The sequence below is a fragment of the Microcebus murinus genome, chromosome 5 (genome assembly GCF_040939455.1).
Source record: "Microcebus murinus isolate Inina chromosome 5, M.murinus_Inina_mat1.0, whole genome shotgun sequence".
Classification (NCBI taxonomy): domain Eukaryota; kingdom Metazoa; phylum Chordata; class Mammalia; order Primates; family Cheirogaleidae; genus Microcebus; species Microcebus murinus.
The window spans coordinates 10,996,152-11,020,719 of NC_134108.1; the positions used below are offsets into that span (position 1 = coordinate 10,996,152).

General features: G+C 36.9%; 1 non-coding gene across 1 annotated transcript; it reads left to right on the forward strand.

Moving 5' to 3' along the window:
• Positions 1-20,648: 20,648 nt before the first annotated feature.
• LOC142871252 (U7 small nuclear RNA) lies at positions 20,649-20,710 on the forward strand. Its single transcript, XR_012919506.1, has one exon. It is a non-coding gene; the product is annotated as a U7 small nuclear RNA (small nuclear RNA).
• Positions 20,711-24,568: the final 3,858 nt, after the last annotated feature.

Consider the following 24,568-nt stretch of genomic DNA (forward strand, 5'->3'; position numbering starts at 1 on the left):
TCGAGCACATTATCCCCTGGGAATCCCAGTCTCCTCAACTATAAGAAAGGATAACATCTGCCTCCCAGGTTTTCCCTGGGAATTATACATCACCACGCGCTGAAAGTACAGCTCGCACAGTAGGCTCTATCAATTAACAGTTGTCTTCCCCTTTCCTGTTTCAGTTTGAATGAAATTTACAGTTTTCAATCCAAGAGAAGATATTTCTTTTCCTGGGATCTACTGAAGCACAGGGCCTGCTTGAGGCATTATTTCCACCTTTGCAAGTCTGCCCTGTGGAATTCACTCTCCAGTAGCAGTGAGCTCAAAGAGTCCGGGTTCTTTGATGTGGCCTCCCTGTTGGCAGCCTGGCCAGCAGAAGCTGCCGGTGCGGTTCACTGGACATCTAAAAAACTCATATCAAGAAGCCCCTCTTCATACAAAAGGTTTTTGGTTGGACATTATTTCAATGCCCTGATTACATATTTTCATACGTATTTTCATGTATGATACATAGTATCATACATATTTTCTTTAATTGTTTTAAGTTTAGTAAAATTTTTATTGTATATGGTATTTTGTGACTTATATAAGTGATAAAGAAGTTTGTCTTTCCTACAGGAAATCTGTTCAGGGCAGAGCTCGTTCTTCTTTAAGGGTAGAGAGGAAGGCTGGGAGGAGTTACAGTGAAGTGGCAATGAATGTATGTCAGAACTGTTAGTCAAGAAATGCTCAGAGACCTGGCTCAGAGTCCAATTAGGATGGAACAAAGATATATATAACCTACTTAAGCTAAAGAATTCTTAATTAATCTACTGGAAAGCCAGGGTTTTAAAGTTCAAAGAATATGAAGACTTCTGTCAAATTCCTTTCAGAGAAGGGGACAGGAGAAAGAATTTGTAGGAGTGACAGACGTATATAAAATTCTAAATGAAACTTTAACATAACTGATGCCAAAAAAGAGAGCAATAGAGTTTTCTATAATTTTCTTTTTTTGTTGGTATATTGGCTTATCTTTTATGATGGTTGTTGCTTGGATGATGGATGATCTTTTATGATGGGGGTTGCATGGAGTATTTCTTTCTAAAAATCACACACAGATATCATTTATTAATAATTATGTTTGAGTTAAGAAGTAATATATAAATACATTTCTGAATGATAGTATTTCCTAAATGATTTGATTTCTTTCAGGCAATCTGCATCTCTCAGAATACCCAAGTGTCAAGACTGCTCTGGCGTGGCTAAAGCTACTCATTTCCCAACTCATAAATTCAAATATGACTTGGCAGGGCTTGGTAGAATTCTTATGAGATTTTACTTTTTTTTTTACAATAAATAAATAGTAATTACAATAGCAATAATGAAATAACAACCGCCTGCATTTATTTGTCCATCAAGGTCTACATCTGCTGCTCTCTCCCTATCCTTGGGTCTAATCCCTCTTCATCCACAAAACCACTGGCTTATTTTAGATCCTTATCCTCCAGCTCCTGGGCTGTTTCAAAAGCCTCCTATGATATTTCCTGGCCTACAGCCCCCTCATAGTCAGAGCCCTCTTACTGAATACAAATCTTAATGTCACCCCCAGCTCACATTCCATCAGTGGCAATCCACTGGCTAAATGATTAAGCATGAACTCTTTAGTGTGTGTCTGAGGCCCTGCACCCCGTCTGTCTTCCCATCATCACCTCCTGCTACTTCTCCAGAAGCTTTCTACACCCCACGCTGAATTATTCCACCACGCTCTCTTGTGCGCCCCTGCCTGAACAGGGGCTCTTCCCTGCCTGGGACAACCATACAACTTCGCTTCAAGGCAAGCTAGCAGTCGGCACTGTGTAAAATTAATATTAATCCAGGGAAAAGACCGAAAGCTTTGTGGGGTAAGAGCTCATCCCAATAACCATCCAGCAGTTAAGCAGACCGGTCTCCCAGGAAGCCACTTAGTGACCATCTGTTGTTGCAGGAGCATAGCCCTTGGGACTCTCGCTTCTCTTCCCCAGTCAGCTTTTCATAGCATTCCTTCCAATTACAATCAGTGCTCTCCCTGGGAAGAGTTCTAATAAATACAATTTCACCATCTTTTAATGGTGAAGTGATGTTTTAGCACCCCACATAGAGTGGCACCCTTGAAAGTTGCCCATCTGATCAACCCCCTTATCTACAATGACAAATTTCCACCCATCCTTCAAGATTCAATTAACACATCACCTCTGTGAAGATTTCCCTACCTAACCCCCAACTCTGTAGGAGAATTCATTAACTCAACAGACTTTTTAAAAGCACTGTATGCCAGTACTTGATGATTTCTATGCTAAGTGCTTTTCAAATATTATCTCATTTTTTTTCCTTACAGCAACAACTCTCTAAGATGTGTGCTATTGTCTGCCCCTCATTTATAGGCAAGAGCCCTGTCAGATGGGTGGTAAATGGTAGAGGTGGGCTTCACAGCCTGGCAGACGGCTCCAGACTGGCTCTTAGCCTGTCTGCTTAGCTGTGTGCTTAGCTCCTCTCCCACTCTACTGCCAGAGCCTCTTACGATTACCCCTATTATAGCAGTCATCTAATCACATATAATAAGTATTTGTTTATGTGCTGGTTTCCCTCTAGATTTTAAGGCCCCTAAAAGTAGGGTTTTTACTCAGATATTTAACTTCAAGAACTTGCTTGGTCTCAGTACATAAAAGTCATTCTCTAAATATTTGTCACATCATTAATTAATCAATCAGTTATCCTAAATGAATCTTGTGTTTGGATCTTTGTTAAGAATCCAAGGAAGGATTGCCTACATATACATATACAAAAGGACCTGCATTTCACACAGGGTTATTGACAAGAACAGAGTATTTTGGTCACTTATGCCAAAATCAAAGCAAATGGCTAAATTCCACTTGCTAATGTTAAATTCAATTATCAAGTTGCATGTGCAATAATATGATATTTTCCAAAGCAACTTTCATAATGTAGTGTATATAAGTGTATATGAATAAAAAATATTTTTAGCATCATCAACATGATAAAAATAAGATGATTTTCTGATAATCCCTTATTAAAGAATTATTATAATCCAAGGATAATTAAGGCCAACCAGGGAGGTAAAAACCTTCAAATTCAAGATGTGAAGAAATGTCAGAGGGTGTGAAACAATTGTTTTAATTTTTTCTCATTTGTAAATTCATTTTATGCCTTCAAGTGCAATATAAATTATTTACCAAAATTAGCTGCAATCACTTACAGGGACAAGTACAAGCAGATTCACACATAAACCTGTATAGTTGCTTTATTTGCATGTAAACTGTGCTAATGTCTAATTAGAAAGGTAACTATAGAAGTAAACAATGCTTAATGTTGTAAAAAAAATCCCCACTGCCTCCCTCCTTCTGATTTAAGAAAGAGATAAGGAGTGTAAAAGTGTCAGTTGCAAAAGGGGAAAAAATATATTCTTATTTGAAAACATTTTCAGAAACCCATGTTTCAGCACAGAATTATATATGACTTTTATCCAGTTTCTAATTCTCTGCATTAGTTATTATCCAGGCTTATGGAATATGCTAGAAATTTTATTTTAGACTTGAGATGCACACTCTTCACAAAATGTGTGACCTCAAAGGCACATATGCTTTAACCTATGAGGCTGAGCTCTTCTCCCTCCCTCTGTCTGGGCTGCTGGCCCCATATCTCTCTTCAGACTTCAGCCATGGTCTCAGCTCTTCCGTGATTCTCATGGACAAGGACAAGGACAACTTGCTAGCTAGTGGATAAAGTACCATGAAAAGTGTTTTAAATTAACCAGCTGAGCACTCTAGTCTATTATTTGCTAATTTATCTTCCCTGTTTTATCTGATTTCAACTGATGCTTCCCCCTTTTATAACCCAGGACAGGTAAGGACAGCACCCTCTCTGGGCCTGCACGTCCATATGCGTTCTTTATGTCCTTGTTAGTGCATATTTCATATGAATGCAAATGCAAAGGACTTGGAATGATGGAGAATTGTCCCTGTCGCATTGGAGGCAGATCTATGAAGAGATGAGGATTCTTTCTGAAATCGAATTGTCATTTAGTCACATTACCTCATGGCCACATCTAAAAATGACTCTGGGAAACAGGCCCCCAGTACATTGTGGTCAAACCTTGGAAATCTTTTGTTATAATAACAGCAACTACCTTGTTTGTTTTTCAGAGCTACACCCCACTTTAAGGAAGTCAGTGAAGACGACGCTGGAGAGAATTGCTAGAGTATCCAATGTACATCCATTTTGCAGATGAGAAACTGAAGGTGTCCAGCATGCTCTTGGCAAAGCCCAATTTCCAATCCCAGATGCGAGCATAGAAATCTAACCTTTATCCTGCATTACATATGCCTTGCACACACTGGAACTTGATGAAGATTCTGTATTAAATGAACCAATAAAAAATAACTATTATTATTATTCATTGTTGCCCTTGGACCTCCACTTTCCAGAGCCATTATGTCTTTGTGTGTATGCATGAGTAGACAAACACATAAACATATACTCAGAATATGTATACTTGCATAGTTTATGTTGGTGATGTGGGGGGAATCTTTTTTGGTTGCTAAGCTCTTCCTGGTGAATGTCATTCTCAGTACAATCTCAAGTTCAGCAAGCCACATACACAGAAGGGTGGTAGGCACTCCATGGAGCCAGTGTTAAAAGCTAAGTCAATTTATAAGCATTGCCATGCCTGTGTCTTTAACTGTGCCTGTAGCTGTAGGCTAGACTGCATTTCAATCAGTTCGAGTTCAGCTGTCTGTTTTATTACACCCAGGCCAGTAACACTTTGGGGATTTTTAGTCCCTTCAATGACAAATGTATATTCAACCACTGCTGTGAGCAGCAGCCCACAATACAGGTCACCAAAGGACAACAAACTGAGTAGGCATGTCAGAGAAATGTTCAAAAAAATATCTCCATAGGTGTCTGCAATTGCCTCTACCTTCAATCTTCTCAATCTTCGAGAAGCAGGTAAAGTTGTTTTTTTTCCCAAGCTCTATAAAAAAAACAATTCTTGTCTCTTAAGAAATATCTAGGGTGCCTAAGACATTTCTAAGCAAAACTTTATGCAAATTTGACTCATTCAGATGACTGACAAAGATAAGATTTTTACACTACCTAATGTAGTGGTTGGTTGGGTGTAATATGTTTTAATACAAATCAAGAAAGTCTATTCACAGATGCCACTCTGAGATCCTTATTTCACAAGCCGAAATAAATGTCCTTAAATTATACAATGCATCAGCTATGCTTAGTGAGACACTGAGAGAAATCCACCTCCATCGTGTTTGTCATTTAGCCAACACAGTTGAGAGAAAGAGCAAAACACCTTCCAACGAGAGAGGCGTCAGGTGTGCTGATTCAGAAAAGACACTGAATTGGCCCCAGTATATTTTTTCACTCTGGTGTCAGTGCCTGTTGTTAAGGCCCAAGCTACATAGATGCACCCAAATTATCTCTGTGAAGTTCTTTTATTATATAAAGGAGGTAGGAAATTTTCATCAAGTCTCATCAATCAACTGAAAACTCTCTTTCTGCTGACCCCAGCTCTGGCTCCATCTGGCATAAAATTCCAATTAATTTGTGCGAGATGCAAATTTTATTTAACTGAAAGGAGGTCTGTGAAATTTTAATTGTTGGGCTTCACTAGTGGCCCTCCCACCACAGAATTCCACCTTCAAATACATCTTAAGAGAGTTTAGTGCAACAATAACTTTTGATTTGCTTTGCTTTTCTCAGTTCTTTTGCCTGTGCCATCAGGAGCTAATCACTTGACAACTCATTTCAGAGCATCAAGAGAATAAATGTTTTTAATGTCTTGAAGCCTTTTCTTTTTTTTTTTTACTAGTTTGTGATGGGCATACATTTTCCTACTCTATCCTACCTCTCGGGCCAAAGAAATAAAGTAGAGTATTTTCCATATTAGGGTTTACCTAAAGGACCGCTTGGTGAAAACTATGTAACCAGACTTGTCTTAATCAAACTTGGGTAAGGATCAGCCTCCTCAGAGAACAAAGACAGTTTGATTTGCTAACATGAAATTCACAATGGACAGTAAGACCATATCCAAATCAATACCCATTTAATATCACATTTGTTCTTGGCAATAAACATTAAAAGAAGGCATTGAGTGTTAATATGTCAAAGTCCAAAATGAGTGTGTATGTATATATATAACTGGAAGTGTTATAAATATGTATACTGTGTGTGTTATTCAGTTTTTCCCTTTCATGTTCTTTTTGCCAGGAACCTGGCAACACTTCAAACAATTAGGGAAAGAAAAAAAAATTATCTTTAGGGAATATCCTTCAATAGTAGTTTTGTTTGAAGGTGCATGCAATTCTGTGACACCGTTTTCACTTCTTAAAACCTTTGCGGTGACAGAGTCTCAATTTTTATGTATCACTATATTATTAAAAATATACCTCTTCGTTGTCAATTCAGTTAATTTTTAAAAGAACTGTGGAGCTACAGGGTTAAATACATGATTTAACCCCAGAAATCTCTAATATCCCATTTGGGAGTAGGATATCCCAAAATGCATATTTCACGCATAAGGTACGCAGAGGCTCCATTCTACCACACTTGGACTTCTTCCCCCTGTATTGCAACTTACTCCTAAGTCCCCCCAAACCTCCACCTTTTTCCTTAGAAGATTCCTCTCTATCTTATTAGCACTATTTTTTTTTTCCATAAGGAAAGCACTCCATAAGGAAAAAATGATCTGATTAATTGACTTGTTTCAGATATTAGCAATTAATATGCCGCAACCGTCAAGGACATTTCCCTTAACTGTACAGTTTTCAACAAGTGTCATCATAGCACCCATGCTGCTAGGGATCCTGCCAGTCTAGAACGCACGGCTGTGGGCAGGACCCGCGTGGAGTTCATCTTCTGCTGAAGCCATTGTCATGTGCCTTTTGTCACTCCTGATATTTTTGGCTTTGTTTTTTTGCCTTTTCTTTATTTTCCCTTGATCATCCTTGCCTAAGAGGTTGCTATGTTGTTAGTCATTTAAAAGAAACAGCTTCTTCCTCTCTCAATGCCATGCATTGAACTCATCATCTTGTATTTTATTAATTTTTGAAGCTAAGTTTATTATTTTCTTCCTCCTGTTTTCTTTACGTATATCCTAGTTTTCCTCTTTCTAACTTATTGAGTTGGCTGCTTGGTTCTTTAACATTTAATCTTTCTAATAGACATAGCTGGAGATTGTACATTTCCTTCTAAGAAATGATTCACTTGCATTTCACAAGTTTTGATATACAAAATTTTCATTAATTTGTTTTGTTTTATGAGTTGTTGGGAAGGGCAGGTTTTATCATTTTAATTTTGATATCTAACTTTATTGGGCAGAGAATGTCATCCGTTTGACACTGGTTCTTTGGTATTTGATGATACAATTTTGTGGCATGGCAAGTGACATTTTTGCACATGTTCCATGTGTGTTTGAAAGTTTATTATACAACTTTCGTCTACAATGTACTATATATGTCCATTAAATGAAGCTTTGTTTCTATTTCTATGATTTAATTAATTTTTTGCTTACATATTACAATATCCCAGATACATGTTAAAATAGTCCAGTATGATTATAGATTTGCATTCTAACAATTTTATTTCATATAATTTGAGGTTAGCTATATACAATTGCAGAGTTGTAGTATCTAGCAGAAGAATTATTCTTCTTACCATTATGTAGCAACCATTATTATTCCTAATTGTTTTGCCTTGAAGTCTGTTTTGTTGTGATATTAATATAGCTACTCTACCTTCCTTCTGGTTAGTGTTTTTTGTGGGTTTTTTTTTGCATATGTGTTTTATCTCCTTTTCTCTCATTTTTTAAATTATGTTTTTTAAGTGATACTTGTAAATACTGTGTTTCCCACAAAATAAGACTGTCTTATATTTAGTTTTCCTCAAGAAGATACCCTAGGGCTTATTTTCAGGGGATGTATTTTTTTTTAAGTACGGGACAACAATCTACATTTATTCAAATATAGTTAAGTCGTCTTCTTCTGGAACATCATCATAGTAAAATGGCAGCCACAGCTTTCTTTCTTCCCCCTGGGGACACACAATACCTAAAGCTCCTGCTCCTCACTTCATTGAGGAGACTTTCCCCTCAAAGCCTCAGCTTGCAGCAGGCACAGGATGGCCGGGACCTGACAGGGGAGCCGACCTTGTTGGTGGGGCTGCCAGCACCTTTCCTGTCACCTCTGGGATAGTAGCTGTTAGGATGGGGCAGATGAGAAGGGCTGCTCATCTTCTTTACCACTGCATAGCCACGCCCATTGCTAGCTCTTATTTTCAGGGTAGGGCTTATATTGCTCAAATGCTTAGAAATACTGCTAGGGCTTATTTTATGGATGGGTCTTATTTTCGGGGAAACACGGTAGCACATAGGCAACTTCAGAGAGAATCTGTGTTCTAGCTGGCTAGTCTCATCTATTTACATTTACTGTGATTATTAATACAGTGGCTGAAGAATGTAACTTTTACATGGCAGTGTAGATATAGCACAATAAAGGGGAAAATGGGAGAAAAGGAGGAAGAAGGTGAATGTAAAATAAGCTTGGTGACTGCTTCTTCATATTGTTCACTCAAATGGCCAAGAAGAATGATTGCATGATAATAATGAGCTTCCTTGTGGCTCAGATTCTAATATTTAATATAACCCAAGACTAGAAGGAACAACAAGGGGTCGGTCCTTGGGGAAAATGGTTGAACGCAGGTCTGAGTAAAAAAAGTACAATGTGAGCCTGCAATATTTTGTTCTTCCAGAACATTTTCAAAATTAATGGGGTCTGAGAAAAGGACATAGGAGTCAACCTGAAGGGGTTCTTTAATGGCCAGAATTGTGTCAATTTGAGCGCTGAAAAGAATAATGACTTAGTAGTTGTTTTAACCACTTGTCATCTATGAAAATCTATGAGTTTGTAATGACACTCAAAGAAGAGAAAGTCAAAAATATGCATTTATTGTGAAATGAGGTCACTCTTAACTCCTTACTTGGAAAAGTTGTTAAATAAAGGTAAGAAACTAAACATTTGCTACACCTCTCAAGCAAGATTTTATCTTAGGATAACCAAATAGTCTCAATAGATGAAGCAAAAAGTGCTACTTTTTAGAAGAATACCAGATAATATATTTAGAAGGAATGATGGATTTAGGAAATCATCGCTTTACAATCTAGAATGAAAATTTTTATCCAGGAAAAGATTATTAATTGTTGTTAACATTAAGTAAATGGTTTTTGGGGAACCAAACAGATTTTGATACCAAAGGACATTAGGCAACGGGGGAGGAGGGCAAGGGAAATATACGTAACCTTAACAGTTGTACCCCCGTAATATGCTGGAAAAAATTTAAAAAGGAAAGCAAATTTTAAACAAAAAGGTCATTAGGAAAAATATACCTGTGAAATGAAGACATTATTGGCCATCATCATAAAATCATCACTAAGGTGGGCCAACCAGTTATGAATGTGCTTCCCAGTTTGATAAATATAAAATACATGATTGCATCAATGATATAATCTAGGGGAAATTGCTTATCTTCAATTCATCAATTCTTTCTCTAGTTTCCAGTTTACAGTAAATATACTTAAAAAGTAACAAGATGATCTATACCCATAAGGCTGCAATAAACAAGTCCATGAGGTGAGATTTGCGTGGTTTCTTCAAGAAGCCAGTGTCAAGGAAAAAGGGACCAATCTTGATGAAAAGAGACTTGAGGAAAAAAAACAACTAGATGCCATGTAAGGCTCCCACATTGGATCCTACTTAGGAAAATAAATCACCTCTAAAGGACATTTTTTGTAACAAATGAGCAAAATTTCAATATATAACAGGTATCAAGAGATATAAAGGAATTATTACTACATGTAATAATGTTAATTGGATACAGAGGAAAATGTTACCATTTTTTAAGAAGCAGTAAATAAAATAAAAAATGAAATAACGGCTGTATAAACAGAATGCATCATGACATTTTTCTATGATATCAACTTGTTCTGTTATAGGAGTAGCTCTCAATTCTTTAGGAAAAAAATTGTTATCTTATGTAAATATACTGAGATACATTCTATTTCTTTTCTCTTATGGTTTGCCCTTAAAATTCTAATATGCACAATAATCATCACCACCACCATCATCATTATATTTGGATTTCCCACGTTTACATTTACAAAAGTCATTGCCATAACTTTTTCTGAATTTGCAATTCTTCCTCCTAAAGTTCATCCTTTGATCCTACTTTCAGGTTTTTTTCCATGAGTGGTAAATTCTCTCAGTCTTCTTCATCTGAATATGTCTTTAACTCTCCCACTTAAATCACAGTTTAGCTGTATACAGAAATCTAGTTGAGGTTATTTCTCAAAGCTGCTTGAAATCTTATTTTTTTTGTTTCTTGCCTGCTTCTGTTGCAATTGTGAAGTGTAAAGACAACCTAATTGTTATTAATCCATAGTGGGTTTTCTTTGGCATTTTGGTTTTTTTCACTAAGTATTTCTAGATATAAAATTTTCTTTACTCTGTCAGGAACTTGCTATGCTCCTTGAATCTGAACATTTATGTCTTTCATCAGTTCTGGAAAATCTTTAGCCTGGAAAACCTTCAAACTCTGAATATTACTTCTCCTTAATTCTTATCAATTTCTCCTTCTGTATCTCCTACTTACTATGTTGAAATTTGTCATTCTGTTTTCCATTTCTCTTCACTTCTCTTTCATATTTTCTGTCTTTATCTCTGTGCTTAAAGTTGAATAATTCCTTCAAATATAGATTATATTTCACTAACTCTATGTTCAGCTGTTTAACCTGTCTCCTAGATATTTCATTTCAAAGACTATATTTTAATTTCATGAAAATCTGTTAGTTTCCTAACATCTTTAAATACACTAAAAATACTTATTTTATATTCTATTTTATATTGCAATCCTTTTATCTCAACCTCTCAATGCTTAATATTCTTATTTGTATGCTGACTTTTGCACACAGCAGATTATTTTATCTTGGGTTTTGAAGTATTGTATTGTGAGCCCACTATTTGAAAGATGGGGATTTTACTAACGGAATCCCTTAGGATCTGCATTTTAAAAATACTGCTTGTGGTTTTTTCTCTACTAGGAGCCCCAAGACTATCACTAGCCTAGAAACATTTTATGTTAATCTCTTAGCATGGAGTTTCCAGACAATATAAATTCAGTCCCCAAATAATGTAAGGCTGTGTCTATGCTCATCAGTTCTCAGGGTTGAAGCTGAGACACACAATTGTGTCTGTCTTATTTCCAAGCCAGTATGTAGAACGTTTTCTAAGATTACCTTTCACTGAGCGCATAGCTCTCTAGGAGTCCTGGCTTTATGAAGCTATAAGCTATATCAGTTCCACCTCTCTTCCCTGCTAAGCCCCAATTTCTCTTATCTCTATATAGGTGTTCCTGAGACAGTCAAACACTTCAGGGTTGTGCAGTTTCAGCTCACACACTTACAAAAGTGACTTTCATTTCCCTCTTCCTTTTTGGCCCCTATTCTACATTCCCTTTCTAGTTCAACTCTGTATTTCAAAGAATTTTTCTTATATTTCATTCTACATTTCTAGATGTTAGTCTCAGGTAAGTTTTCAAATCATCTATCTGCCATATCACCAGAAATTGAAGTACTGATTTTTTTTCTTTTAAATGTATATGATGGAGATAAATTTTCCTCATTGCTTTTACCATTTTTACTTATATCCAGCAGAAGAAAAAAAATGAATTTATGCATACTAACATTGAGACTTCTTTCATGAATGTCTTCCAAAATAAGTTATGTTCCTCTTAAGTTCCTGGTGTACAAATCTTCAAAATCTACTACTATTACTTCATTGACATACATTTGGGCAATAAATTTATTCCTAAAAAAGGGAATTAGGCAATTAAAGAACTGTCTCCTTTTATTTGAAATGCTCTGGGTTTTCACATGTTAATTTTTATGATAGCCAGACTTAATATTTTTTATATTGCTTTCTTTTCTATGCTTTGGAAATTATGCTTAACTTGTCTCTTATTTCTCAGACATCGTCTCCTGTGCCTGTATGTTTTCCCATTCCCACTGAAAGTTAAGCTTTCTATTTTTTTTTTTTTATGTCAGTGATCCAAGAAGCTCTTTTCTTCTCCTGATTCAGCTATTGCATCTAAATGACCAAGTCTTTTATTACAGTTTTAGCTACTCTTCCTAATCCATTTCTACTGGACTTTCTGTGTGAGACTTGATGTTTTTATCTTTTATAGCACACATTGCACTTTATGTTCATCACAATATGTTGAAAATCCTGCAATTTCTTTCTATAGAACAGTGTGTGTGTCTTCCTGTTACACTTTAGCATCAATAAATTCTTTTGGAAACAAAAAATATCTTCCGATACTTGAGTTTCTGATGTCCATATTCTCTTCTCTTCAATCTCTGCCTCTTGTATGTGTCAATGTGGATGAGTATTACTTTCTAGATTAAATTTCCAGATTCTGAATTCAAGGTTTTCCATCAATTTCAATGTCTTTCTTCCTCCTTTTCTCCTCCCTTCAAATTCAGACTTATTAAATACCCCAACATAATGGTTGGTTTAAAATTCCCAAACAAAAAATTAAAAATCTATTTATTACTATATTTAGAAAGATGTTTCTAATATCAATCATCAGTACCATTCAAGGGCAAGGTGAGAAAAAATGAAACATGTATAATCATCTCTTTTTACACCTCATAATAATTACATATACAAGATTATTCCTCCCCATCTCCATCATATGTGCAAAATCATTTTTATCTTTTTATTTTATCAGATAAGCATTGTCTAGGATAAAATCAATTTCCATATCCTTAGTCGTACTGGGAGAGTATCTGCAAGAGCCTTAGCAGACAGAGATCCAGAAGACAAATCAATTAATAAGTATAAATTACAATTATTATTAGACCAGCACCATGCTGCCAAAGGCAGAGTTCTTGTCCTAGAGGGTCCTACAACTCAGTTAGTGAGAGGAATATGGGATAAGAGAAAAGAAGATGAATTACTATAATGGTGTGTGTGTGTGTATGTGTGTGTGTGTGTCTGTTGGTATGTGTTTAGCAAATAGAACTATGAAAATCAAAAACATTATCAAAATTTAAAAATATAGTTTTATTTTGATTCAAGGATCTGAAAAACTTCTAAACACTTTATTGTATCTCCTCTTTCTTTTCCATGATACTTTAAAGACATAAAGAAGGACACTGGGCAAATTTTTTAAATGATTGATTGTTATGGAAATGAAGCAAAACAAGAGTCAATGATTATTTTCAAAAGCTCATTGTTACCAAATTCAGATAGTTGTCCATACTTCTTCAGTCAATCAATGCTAAAAGATTATTTTTTTAAAAAAATTGATTTTTATCATGTAGATATTCTTTCAAGCCCTCTAACTATAACTCATGGACCACAATCAAAAGATGTGATTGAAGGCATTTGTAGCCACAGTCTTGACTTTATAGCTTGTCACTGAGCAACACATTCACAAAACCTGAACATGTCCCGGCACCCGACATCCACAAGATGGCATTAGTGCTCACTTCTTTTTGTCTTTTTAAAGCAGTTAATTTTATATCTGTCACTAAATTGTCTTTTTTTTTTAAAGAAAATGATAAAGATTTTTCCCCTCCTGAGATATCTCTTACTATGATTAACGATGATTAATTTGATACATTTGGAAGACTGCAAATAAGGGAAAATTACTTGCCTATTCTTTGCATCTGTGTTTTCACAGTTGATCACTTCATTCCTCAAACTTCTATCTCTCTCTTCTACTGTAAGACTCTGAGGCTACACTGTCCAATACAGTCACCAGTAGCCACATGTGCTGTTTAAATTTAAATTAATTACAATTAAATTTAAAATGTAGTTCTTCAATTGCACTAACCACATTTCATAGCTCAACAGCCACATGAGGATCATGGCTACAATATTGCAAAGACCAGATATTAAACATATACACATCACTGCAGAAAGTTCCTTTGGACAGCACTAACTAAAGCATAATAACTCAAGGACCTCCATATATTTCCAGGAACTGATATATACAAATAGTATAGTATCCCCCTGTTGATGTCTTTCCTCATGACATTTACATTCTAATATAAAAATAGAAATGACTGGAAAGTTGAAAATGTAAACTTTTGCACACTCTGTACACAGGACATTGTAGGAGCATCACTGCATGCTTTAAAATATTCACATGCAGGTCACGTGTTTAGGGTGCAGAATACTTTGCACAATGTTGGGCATTTTCAGGGCAACTATCGGCATCTATAATTCTTTAAACTCCACTAATATTAGTGAGGCCCAATGTGGTAACAGCTTTCAGTAGCACAAAAACAAAATAGCAGAGCTGGAAAGGAACCAGAAGTTCAACTGGCCCAGTCTCCTTGTGTGATGTGTGAGGATTCAGGGCCACAGAACGAGGCAAGTGATGCAATGGGAAGTGCTCTAGGCCAGAGACCAGGAACAAATTCTATTCTGGGTGATGGTGGTAGAACTTTCCTGTACCTAAGTTTAATTACATGGAAAATGAAGGATTAGGAAAAATTATACACAGGTTCAATTTCAGTTCTAAATTTCTCTCTTGTGTTACATTTAGTGTTAGGAATCAAAGGGGTTTCAAAGTCACTAAATAAAAACAGCACTTGTACCTTGAGTATTAATTTTGCTCAAAAATTTGAGCAGGAAAAGTTAAGTATGTTGCCTGGCAAGTGATTTAAAAATTATCTTTTCATCTCTAAAAAATGCAGATGTGTTTTGGAGGAGATAAAACATAAAACTACAAAGAAATATTATGCCTGCAGTGAGTTATTTGAGATATACTCCCAAACCCCTTCAAGAGTTCTCATTCATTCTTTCTGCCTTTAGGGACAGTTTTTAAACATTTGAGGAATGCGTCACTGGGCAATAGCACAGGAATAAAAAGCCTTCCGATGACAAGTTTGAAGACTCAACAGAAGTATGATAAGGTCTTCAAGCCAGAAATTTCATTTTGTTAAATCTATGACATGATTAAAGTTAGCTCACCAAAAAATACAAAGTAATGATGTAAGACTTAATAGTGGTGATGCTGCTAATTATATCAGAGCTCTGGGGCAAATAATTACTAAATTTTATAAAAGCATATACCCTGAATTTCCTGGAAGCTAAGTAAAAAGAAAATAGAATGAATAGTATCATTCTCATTTTATAACTAGTGAAGAATATAGCTGCATAAGAAAAACAGAAAAATATCCAAAGTCTGAAAAATCAGAGGGATCAAAAATGCAGGCGTGTTTTACAAAGGAACATAAGGATTATAAAATGAACATTGTGTTTAACAGCAATTTTACAAATGAGACAAGTAGTCTTAATTTTTTTTTTTTTTTTTTTTTTTTGAGACAGAGTCTCACTTTGTTGCCCAGGCTAGAGTGAGTGCCGTGGTGTCAGCCTAGCTCACAGCAACCTCAAACTCCTGGGCTCAAGCGATCCTCCTGCCTCAGCCTCCCGAGTAGCTGGGACTACAGGCATGTGCCACCATGCTCGGCTAATTTTTTCTATATATATATTAGTTGGCCAATTAATTTCTTTCTATTTATAGTAGAGACAGGGTCTCGCTCTTGCTCAGGCTGGTTTCCAACTCTTGACCTTGAGCAATCCGCCCACCTTGACCTCCCAGAATGCTAGGATTATAGGCATGAGCCACTGCACCCAGCCAAGTAGTAGTTTTCATATTAGCCATTTATTAGGTTGACCCTGGTTGTATTGAGAATTTGTCAAAGCACTTCTATGTAAAGTAAAACATTAATCTGTTCCAGAAATATAGCATTAGGTGTCCTAACTTGATAGAAGGGTAGAGCTTAGAGAATATGAAGAAATGAATGACTAGAATGATCACTTCCTTTTTGTTTTAAAGGACACGTGCTTTATTTTTTTATTTTGCCCATTAAGATACCACCAATGCCAAAAGAAAGCCATATTATACTGAAAGGTGTGAGTTTAGACACACTCTTAAATATCAGTTGCTTAAAACGGAGAGGATACAAGAGAAGCATTGATAAAGATGTTTAGTATCCTTACAAAGAAACTACCAACAAATACTATTTATCTCAGATTCTACTGTCAACTGAGATGGAAATACATTGTTAATTCTTGTCTTAGGTTTTCAAGTAGTAATGGTAATTATATACTGATCAGTACATAACTTTTCTTTCTCAATGTTTTTACTGTGGTAAAAAGTACATGCTATTAAATTTACCATCTTAACCATTTTAAGTGCACAAGTCCATAGTGTTAAGTGTATTTTCATTGTTGTACAACATATCTCCAGAACTTCTTTATCTTGCAAAACTAAAACTATACCAATAAACATTAATCCTCCCTCCCCTTCCCCTCAGCCCTTAATAACTACCTTTTTGCTTTCCATTTCTATGCTTTGGGCTACTTTAGATATTTAGATGTTTTGTATGAGTAATCATATAGTATTTGTGGTTTTGTGACTAGCTTATTTTACTTAGCCTAATGTCCGCAAGGTTCATCCATATTGTAGCATGTGATAGAATTTCTTCCTTTTTTAAGGCTGAGTAAGATTCATCTATTGACAGATATCTGCATTGCTACCATCTCTTGGCTATCGTGAATAATCTTGCAATGAACATGTGTGTGCAAATATCCCTGCAAGATCCTGCTTTGAATTCCTTTGGCTATATACCCTGGATCATATGGCAATTCTAGTTTTGATTTTTTGAGGAAACTCCATACTATTTTCCATAATGGCTACACCATTTTACTTTCCCGCCAACAACAGTGCACAAAGGTTTTAATTTCTCCTCATCCTCATCAACACTAGTTATTTTCTGTTCTTTTGACAGTGGCCATCCTAATAGACAATGAGCATTTCTATATTGTGAAGTGATAGCCAGACTTTTGACAGGAATATTGTACAGCAAGCAGTTCAAGATGGAGGTTGCTTGGATGACCTGAATTATAAGCTAGTATAGAATTGTAAGGGTTGCAAAAGTCTTAAATATATACACTTAATTAACCCGAACAGTGTAATAATGGTGAGTAGTCCAATAGCAGTGCCTACAGTTTATAGCAGTAACCATCATTGATGTGGTAGCAGCAGCAGCAGTGTTAAGAGAAGAAGATAGCGTGGGTTTCCCCATCCTGTTCCTACCACTATCAAGTTGTGGGATGCGGAAAAATACTTAACCATTCTGAACTCGTTTCTCACATTTGTGAATTAGGGATAACGATACCTACCACACAGCACATTGTTGGTGTGAGGAGTAAATGAAAGTATATACACAAAAAGAGTCTGGCACACTATACGCTATTAACAAATGTTACCTTCTTTACCCTTAATCCCCAAATCATGCAAGTTAATATATTAAGAGATCAAGATCTGAGTGTTAAATAAAAGTCTGATATGAAGTTTCAAGAGATATTCAGTAGCTACTGTAATTTTTAGGGAGTTTCTTTATAGTAATCTAACCCAGGCTTTCAATCTGAAGCTACCATGCATGAAGAGGGATCTACTACTCAAATGAGACACAAGAAATGCTACAGAAGAGTTTCTTCAGTCTTTAATATAAGACGTTAGTTAAATCAAAAGTGTTGTTTTGAGTAAACTATTCTGAAGTCTTAAGCAACTACGTCTTAGGATCTATACTCATAAGCCCAGATGGGCAGAGGGAAGGCCTCACTTTCATGTCTTTGGTCGTCCACCAGCCCATTCTCTTTTATAATTTCAATCTATTTTCAATAGAGCAGCCAGAGAGGTTTTCCCAAAACAAACTAAATCATGTCACGTTTCTACTCAAAACCTTCCAGTGGTTTCCTGCTAGAATATTGCAAAGCTGCACAGCACAGGGATTGTGCCTATTCTATTCACTGCTGTGAACACGTACATAGAACAGTACCTGACAGTAAACAGGCCCTTAATAACTATTTATTGGGTAAATACATAGTGAGTAATGGAATAAACAAAGTACTCAAATTGAAAGGACCTCCACAAAGTATCCCTGGGTTCTGCTTAAATGCTGTCCTGTGTATTTTTTGAGGTTTTTCTCGACTTCTAATTAAGGTTTCTGAAAAGTTATCACTTCCTCTCTGATGTTTGGATATATAATCAGTGCAGACAGCTCTCCCAAAAGACTACTGGGCCCAAACATGTCATAATCATTTTAACTCCTCACCTGGAGGAGAGATCTCAATCAGTTTCAGCCCCCAAGTCAGTGCACAAACACAGGACACCAGTGTTGGGGGAGGAGCAAGTCGGTCACAAGATTAGCACTCTCAAGCCACATAAGATGCTCCTGTCACAGATGGAGACAAGCAAGGACAAGTTAGTCAAAATTACCAGTATGAGTAGGGTCACCCCGGGCCTTATCTTGAGGGTTACACTTAACTATATTAAGTTGTTGTTTCATCAAACATGTCTCTCTTTGGATAGGATATCATTACAAAAATAATGGCCCACTTGGAAACAATTTTCCTAAACCAGGTAAACTAGCAATAGAATTTTATTAGAACCATATCTATTTTTGACATTCAGGGCACCTAAAATTACTGTATCAATTAAAGTATGCCTGAAACATACATTGTTTAACCAACTCTCTACTTGTGCCTAGAACACTGGACTTTTACATGCCCACTAGCAGTGTGTGTGTGTGTGTGTGTGTGTGTGTGTGTGTGTGTGTAAGACAGAGAGAGAGAGAGAGAGAGAGAGAGAGATTACCTGGGAAAGAAACAGAAACAGAAAGAGAGAGCTCAGAACTGGCTGACCAAAATAGTCAAGTCAGGAATCAGAGATTCTCACTGGTTTGCCTTCAGATAATTTTAAAATGGCCTGACTGATATTAATTCTAATCTGTGCAACCAAGAAGTCCTGAACTCTACTAAACGTGTGATTGAGTTATCTAAGAAAGAAATTTATTCTCTAAAAACCATATAAGAGGAGGGAAAAAGCTACTAGATTGAAGGATCAATGAATGAAATTGAGAAAAATAAACTCAATGCCTTAGAATATTGCTTTCAAAATTTAAAATGCATACATTATCACCTGAGAATCGTGTTAAAATGCAAGTTTTCATTCATTAGGCCTGATTTAGGACTAAGATTATACACTTCTAACAAGTCCCCAGGTGAAGTTGATGCTGCTGGTCCACAAACCACACTCCAAGTAACAACATTTTAGGACATGCAGACACAAAAGGCCTAGTTTCACAAGTTGAGAAGGAAGCCACCCATACAATTTGAGTAAATGCCAAAGGTGATTTTAGAAAGGTCTTGAATCATTGTTAGTTCATGGATGTGACCATGTTACAGCCCAACCAGGTTCACTGTCTGCTGCTCAAGAGGAAGCCAATACACTGAGACAGCAGGGTTTACAGCAGAGAAAGAGTTTAATACAGTAAGCACCATGCAAGGAGATAGAAGGAATTTCTCAAATCTGTCTCCCTGAGAGTTAGCGAGAAAGGGTTTTTTAAAAAAAGTTTGGCAGCCAAAGGGTTAGGCAATTAGGTCTGCTGATTGGCTGGGTTTGGGGTAAAATCATTAGGTATAGAAATTGTCTTCTTGTGCTCAGTCAGTTCCTGGGTAGGGTTTGCAAGACCAGTTGAGTCAGTTCCTTGGTATGGGCCACTGGTCTGGCTAGGTCAGCTGATCCAATGGAATGTAGGGCCTGGAAGATACCTCAAAAACTAGCCTTAGGTTTCACAAGCAGAATGTTATCTATGGGAGCAATGAAGAAAGCCAAGAATCTTTATGATTATCAGCTCTGTGATTCCTGAGTAGCAATTATAAGAAAACAAGCTAGGGAACAATGGCTGGTTGTATATATATTTTAATGATGTCTAAACCTTGGCAGAGCTTAGGCCCCTACCACAGTTCCTACCTTGTGGCCCTTTATTAATTTCATAAAGGGTATTTTCAACCATGATTGCATTATGAGAAGCAATCATTATTTTTTTAGTGTGCTGTAATTCAAGCTCCCTTCCTTTCACAAGTGTGAATCATTGATGCTTATTCTGGATTTGTTGCCATGAGTCTTTACTGCTTCAGCTCAAGAGCCATAGGATGAATCTTTACTTAAGCACATTTCACATTTACAGGAAAGAGAAACAGAAGAATGTATAGCAACACAGTGTGACACCCTGTGCCCAGAATAATCACTATAAATAGGGAGAAGCTGAGACCCATTGGATGAATACAATCTCTGTTAGAGGTTCATGTGTGGACAGAATTGGAACTCTAGGAGAAGTCATGGTGTGAGACAAAGCCCCGTAGGAAGCCTACAGGAGCCCTGCATCCCTTGGAGCCCTGCAGCTCTGTGCTGACTCATCTCATCACACGGAGCACAAAGAACCAAGCTGGGCCATCCATCGTGATCGTGATCACCCATGTCTCTCCCCAGGCCATGTTCACATCAGAGGCTATGCATTTAACACCAGGGAACAAAAGGAAGGAGGCGATTATAGCCAGGGTGGAAATAACAAATAAAACCACCCCCCAAAAAATTCTTCGACTTGCTAAAAATTCAGAACTTCAATAAAATTCATTTAATTTTGAGCCTTCCCTACACAGTTCTCCTGGCATGCCCTGTTGTGCTGTATCAAAAAACAAAGCAAGTGTTACAGCTCTTTTAGAATTTGTCTAGCAGGTCTTCCGGTCCTTACTGGAAGGCCCCAAAATAAAAAAAATTTTAAAATAAACCAAAAAACAAAACAAAGCAAAGTCAGAGAGCCATTTTCCTCACTGCAAACTGAATAGAAGTATACAAGTTGGAGTAAATGTAGGTATATCCAGAAATAGCAAATTCACCAACATCCAGTAAAGAGAAGACTCAGACATTTGAAAATGGTGGCTTCAGGGGTTGACTTGCTTGTTTATATAAGAAAACATAAATAATGTCCCCCATAATATCATACTTCTAGACATATTTATTTTGGGTGTGACATATCATATTGAACATTAAATTGAAAAAGTGATTTACTCTTTATACAATAATTGCTGAGGTCATTGTGACTTGCCTGAATCTGTGTGTGCTCTGAGCAGAGTGGACACATTGTAATTGCTTGGGCTGGAGCCTTAAGAGTATTGGAGTGAAATGGGTGGGGAAAATTGATAGCCTAAGGAATGTAGTTACAGATATCCAGTGTTAAATACTTAAGAAAGCTCAAGAAGTATGGGCACTACAAAAGGATACTGGATTTCACTAGTAGGCTAGTCATTATTTTACCTTGAGTATGTAGCTTAATTAGATCCAATGAAAATGAGATTTGAAAGGGTGAAGTGTTGGCAGGGAAATGGAGAAGTTTAGCTTTGCCCTTCACCCTCGGAAGGTTTGCTGAAAAATCAACTCACAATAAAGCAAATTAATAAGGGAAAAGTCATCTAATTTATTTAATGTGTATACATGGGAACCCCCATAAAATGAGGATTCAACTCCCCAGTGTGGTTGGGGTTCCAAAGCTTATATGCCTTTTGATAAAATGAGTTATGGGAGGGGAAAATGAGGAATTCTGTTTAGGGGCAATAAAGGATTACTAGGGAGGATGAATGGATGGGGAACAAAGACTAACTGGTAAATAATTCCCTTTGGAATTTCAATGAGTCTGAGAGAGGTGACATAATCTTCTTAAAGAGTCTATTCAGAAGTGATCACATCTCTGGTCTTACAGGGAGGAAAAGAAAAGAACAATTGCTCTCCTAGGTGGGTCTGGATCTCAGGCAGATAAAGAAACCAAAGATTTTGGGAGAGTTGATGGGGACTGGTGAGAGAAGGTAGGAGAGATCTTGAGCTTTCTTCAGTCACTCTAGTGTGTCAAAATGCAACATTTTGGGGTAAAAATGTTTCTAATTTTCTTCAGCATGAAAGATTAAGGAGGAACAACAAAATTGAGAGTTTTGAGAGCGGGACAGAGAGAACATATTTATGCCAACATAACATGGAGGGGCAACCCATGCAAAGTGGCTTCAGTCTCCTGGTCACAGTAGATGGTGGCAGTGCCATTTCTGAGAGGGAAGAATGGAACTGGAGCTGGGATAGTGAGTTCTTCTGAAACAGTTGGAAAATCAACAAGAGGACTACAAAGGCTGCTGAGCAAAAATATAGGTATATTTGGAGTCAGTATAATTTAGTGCTTTAAAATAATTAAGAAATGTTCTTAAAACACTTTATTTTAAAAATGCCCATTTCTTTGATGCTCTTAAGTAACTAGTTTCATCCTTTGGAGTATACCCTCAGAAAGTAATGTTTATAGAAAACCCTTTCTAAACAAATTTATCACATTTATTTTTCTGTGCATAGTTCTGTTCAGCCAGAGCCAGAACAGCAAACATAGAAGGAAACATGATAGGAAAGAGGTCTGCTCCAGTCAACGAACCCATATCTTGCTTCATGGAACATGCGATGCTATAATTATCACTCCCAGCACAACCCACTAGCTTCCCTATTCTACTCTTCTTCAAAAGAAAAATACATAAATATGCTGTAATCCTCCTGGCATTATGTAGCCAGCCGATGACAGATAACAATTCCCAAATCTCTTGTTTTGAGACGCAGTCCTCTCTGTATATGCAGCTAGAACTCTTGGCAGAGACCTGAGTTCACTCAACATTTGATCTTTTTGGTAACTGGTTCACTATTGGATCTCTTTGGTAAAATCTAATAGGATTTGCCAAAGGGATGTGTCATCTTTTTAAAAATGTTCAGTATATTCAATAATTATGTTATGCAAAATAATTCCCAAAAACTAATTCTGTTAATTATTTAATGATGCACAGTTATGCCAAATGGACTCTCTGACTACCAATTCCATACTGCCTTAGTCCATTTGGGCTGCCACAACAAAATACCGTAAACTGGATGGCTTATAAACAACAGAAATTTATTTCTCACAATTCTGAAAGCTGGAAGTCCCAGATCAAAGCAGAAATGATATGTGGTGAGGATCCTTTTTCTGGCTTATAAATGGCAACTTCTTGGTGGGATGGGCAAGGGGTATCTCTTGGGCCTCTTTGATAAGGGCACTAATCTCATTCATGAGGCCTCCATTCCCATGACCTCATCACCACCCAAAGGCCCCTTCTGCTAACACCATCAACTTGGGGGTGAGGATTTCAACAAATAGATGGGGTAGTGCATAAACACTCACATCATAGTATATACAGACCAATTCTTAATTTTTCTTCACAAGTAACTTGCATGTGCTTATACCATCTTCATATAAAGATTTGTTTCTGCCCAGTAGTCACCAAGATGTGTATTTGTGTGTGTCGTGGTCTTGGTTATTATTGTCACTAGGCCACCAACATTCTTCTGCCTAGAATTCTTTGTGATGGGGTGTGCATTCATGCAATTTTTGACCTATTTAAAAGTATAGTTTAAATGAAACCATTATTTCCTTTGTGTAGAGCAAGTTGCTGATATGAGGATAAAACCTACAACTTTGGACTCATTAGTATCATGTTCAAACTATCTTAGTTAACTCCCAAGGGCACTATTACCCTCAAATACACTTCGTTATAACTCAGAATATAATTTCTTGATAATATATCAGTTTTGTTGGAAAGAATAATGCTCTAGCAATATTTCAAAGATAAAGCAAGAGGACAAAATTAAGGATTACAAAACAGAGGGAAATACTAGTATATACCAAATGTGTGCAGAGGTAAACAACCAAAATCCTGGCCAAGAAAAAGCAGAGAGTAAAAACCAGGGGAGTAGTCCAAGGTCATTTATGTTAGTTGACCAATCAGAGCAAAGCAATGAATAAGATACGCAGGCAAGAAAGTAAAACAACAGAGCGAAGCTTGTGTGATTGATTCACGAGCAGCATGGGGAACCTGTTGCTGAAGTCAAGTTCCGCCAGACTCAGGAAGCTCCTTTTAGGGAGAGCTTCAGATTTTTGTTGCAAACATACCACTCTAGGAATTAACGGTTTCAAACAATATCCACTCGTTTTTTATCAGAATTTATTTCTGAGGATCTGGGCCAGGCCAGGCAGGCTTAGCTGAGCTCCCTCATGTATCTGTGGTCAGCTGACATCTTGGCTAAGGGTGGTCTGGCTTTGGATGCCCTCAGCTTTGAAGACTCAGTTCTTCTCCAGGTGACTCTTATCCGTCCAGCAGGTTAGCCTGGGCATGTTACCACGGTCAGGTATGAGAGAAGAGGCAGAAATATTCAAGAGCTTTTCAAAGCCTTTGCTTGCATCTAATTTACAATCCTACCATTGCCAAAGCAAGTAATATGGTTAAGTCCAAAGTCAGCATGGGAGGGCACTACCAAAGAACGCCGTTACAAACTGAGACTATTAATGCAATCAATATTCCACAGTGAGGAGCTAACATCAGGGCACTGGTAGTTCTGAGCCAAGTGTTGAAGACAGGTAACTGTACATACCTTCTAATAAAGGACAGCCTGGGAAGTGATATGTGGAAAGAAAGTAGTCAGCTTGCTTACTTGCTCAAAAGTAATTAAAGACATAAAGACCATTCAAATCCTGCCTGCACATTTCTACCTGCTAAGGTTTAAGAATGCAACA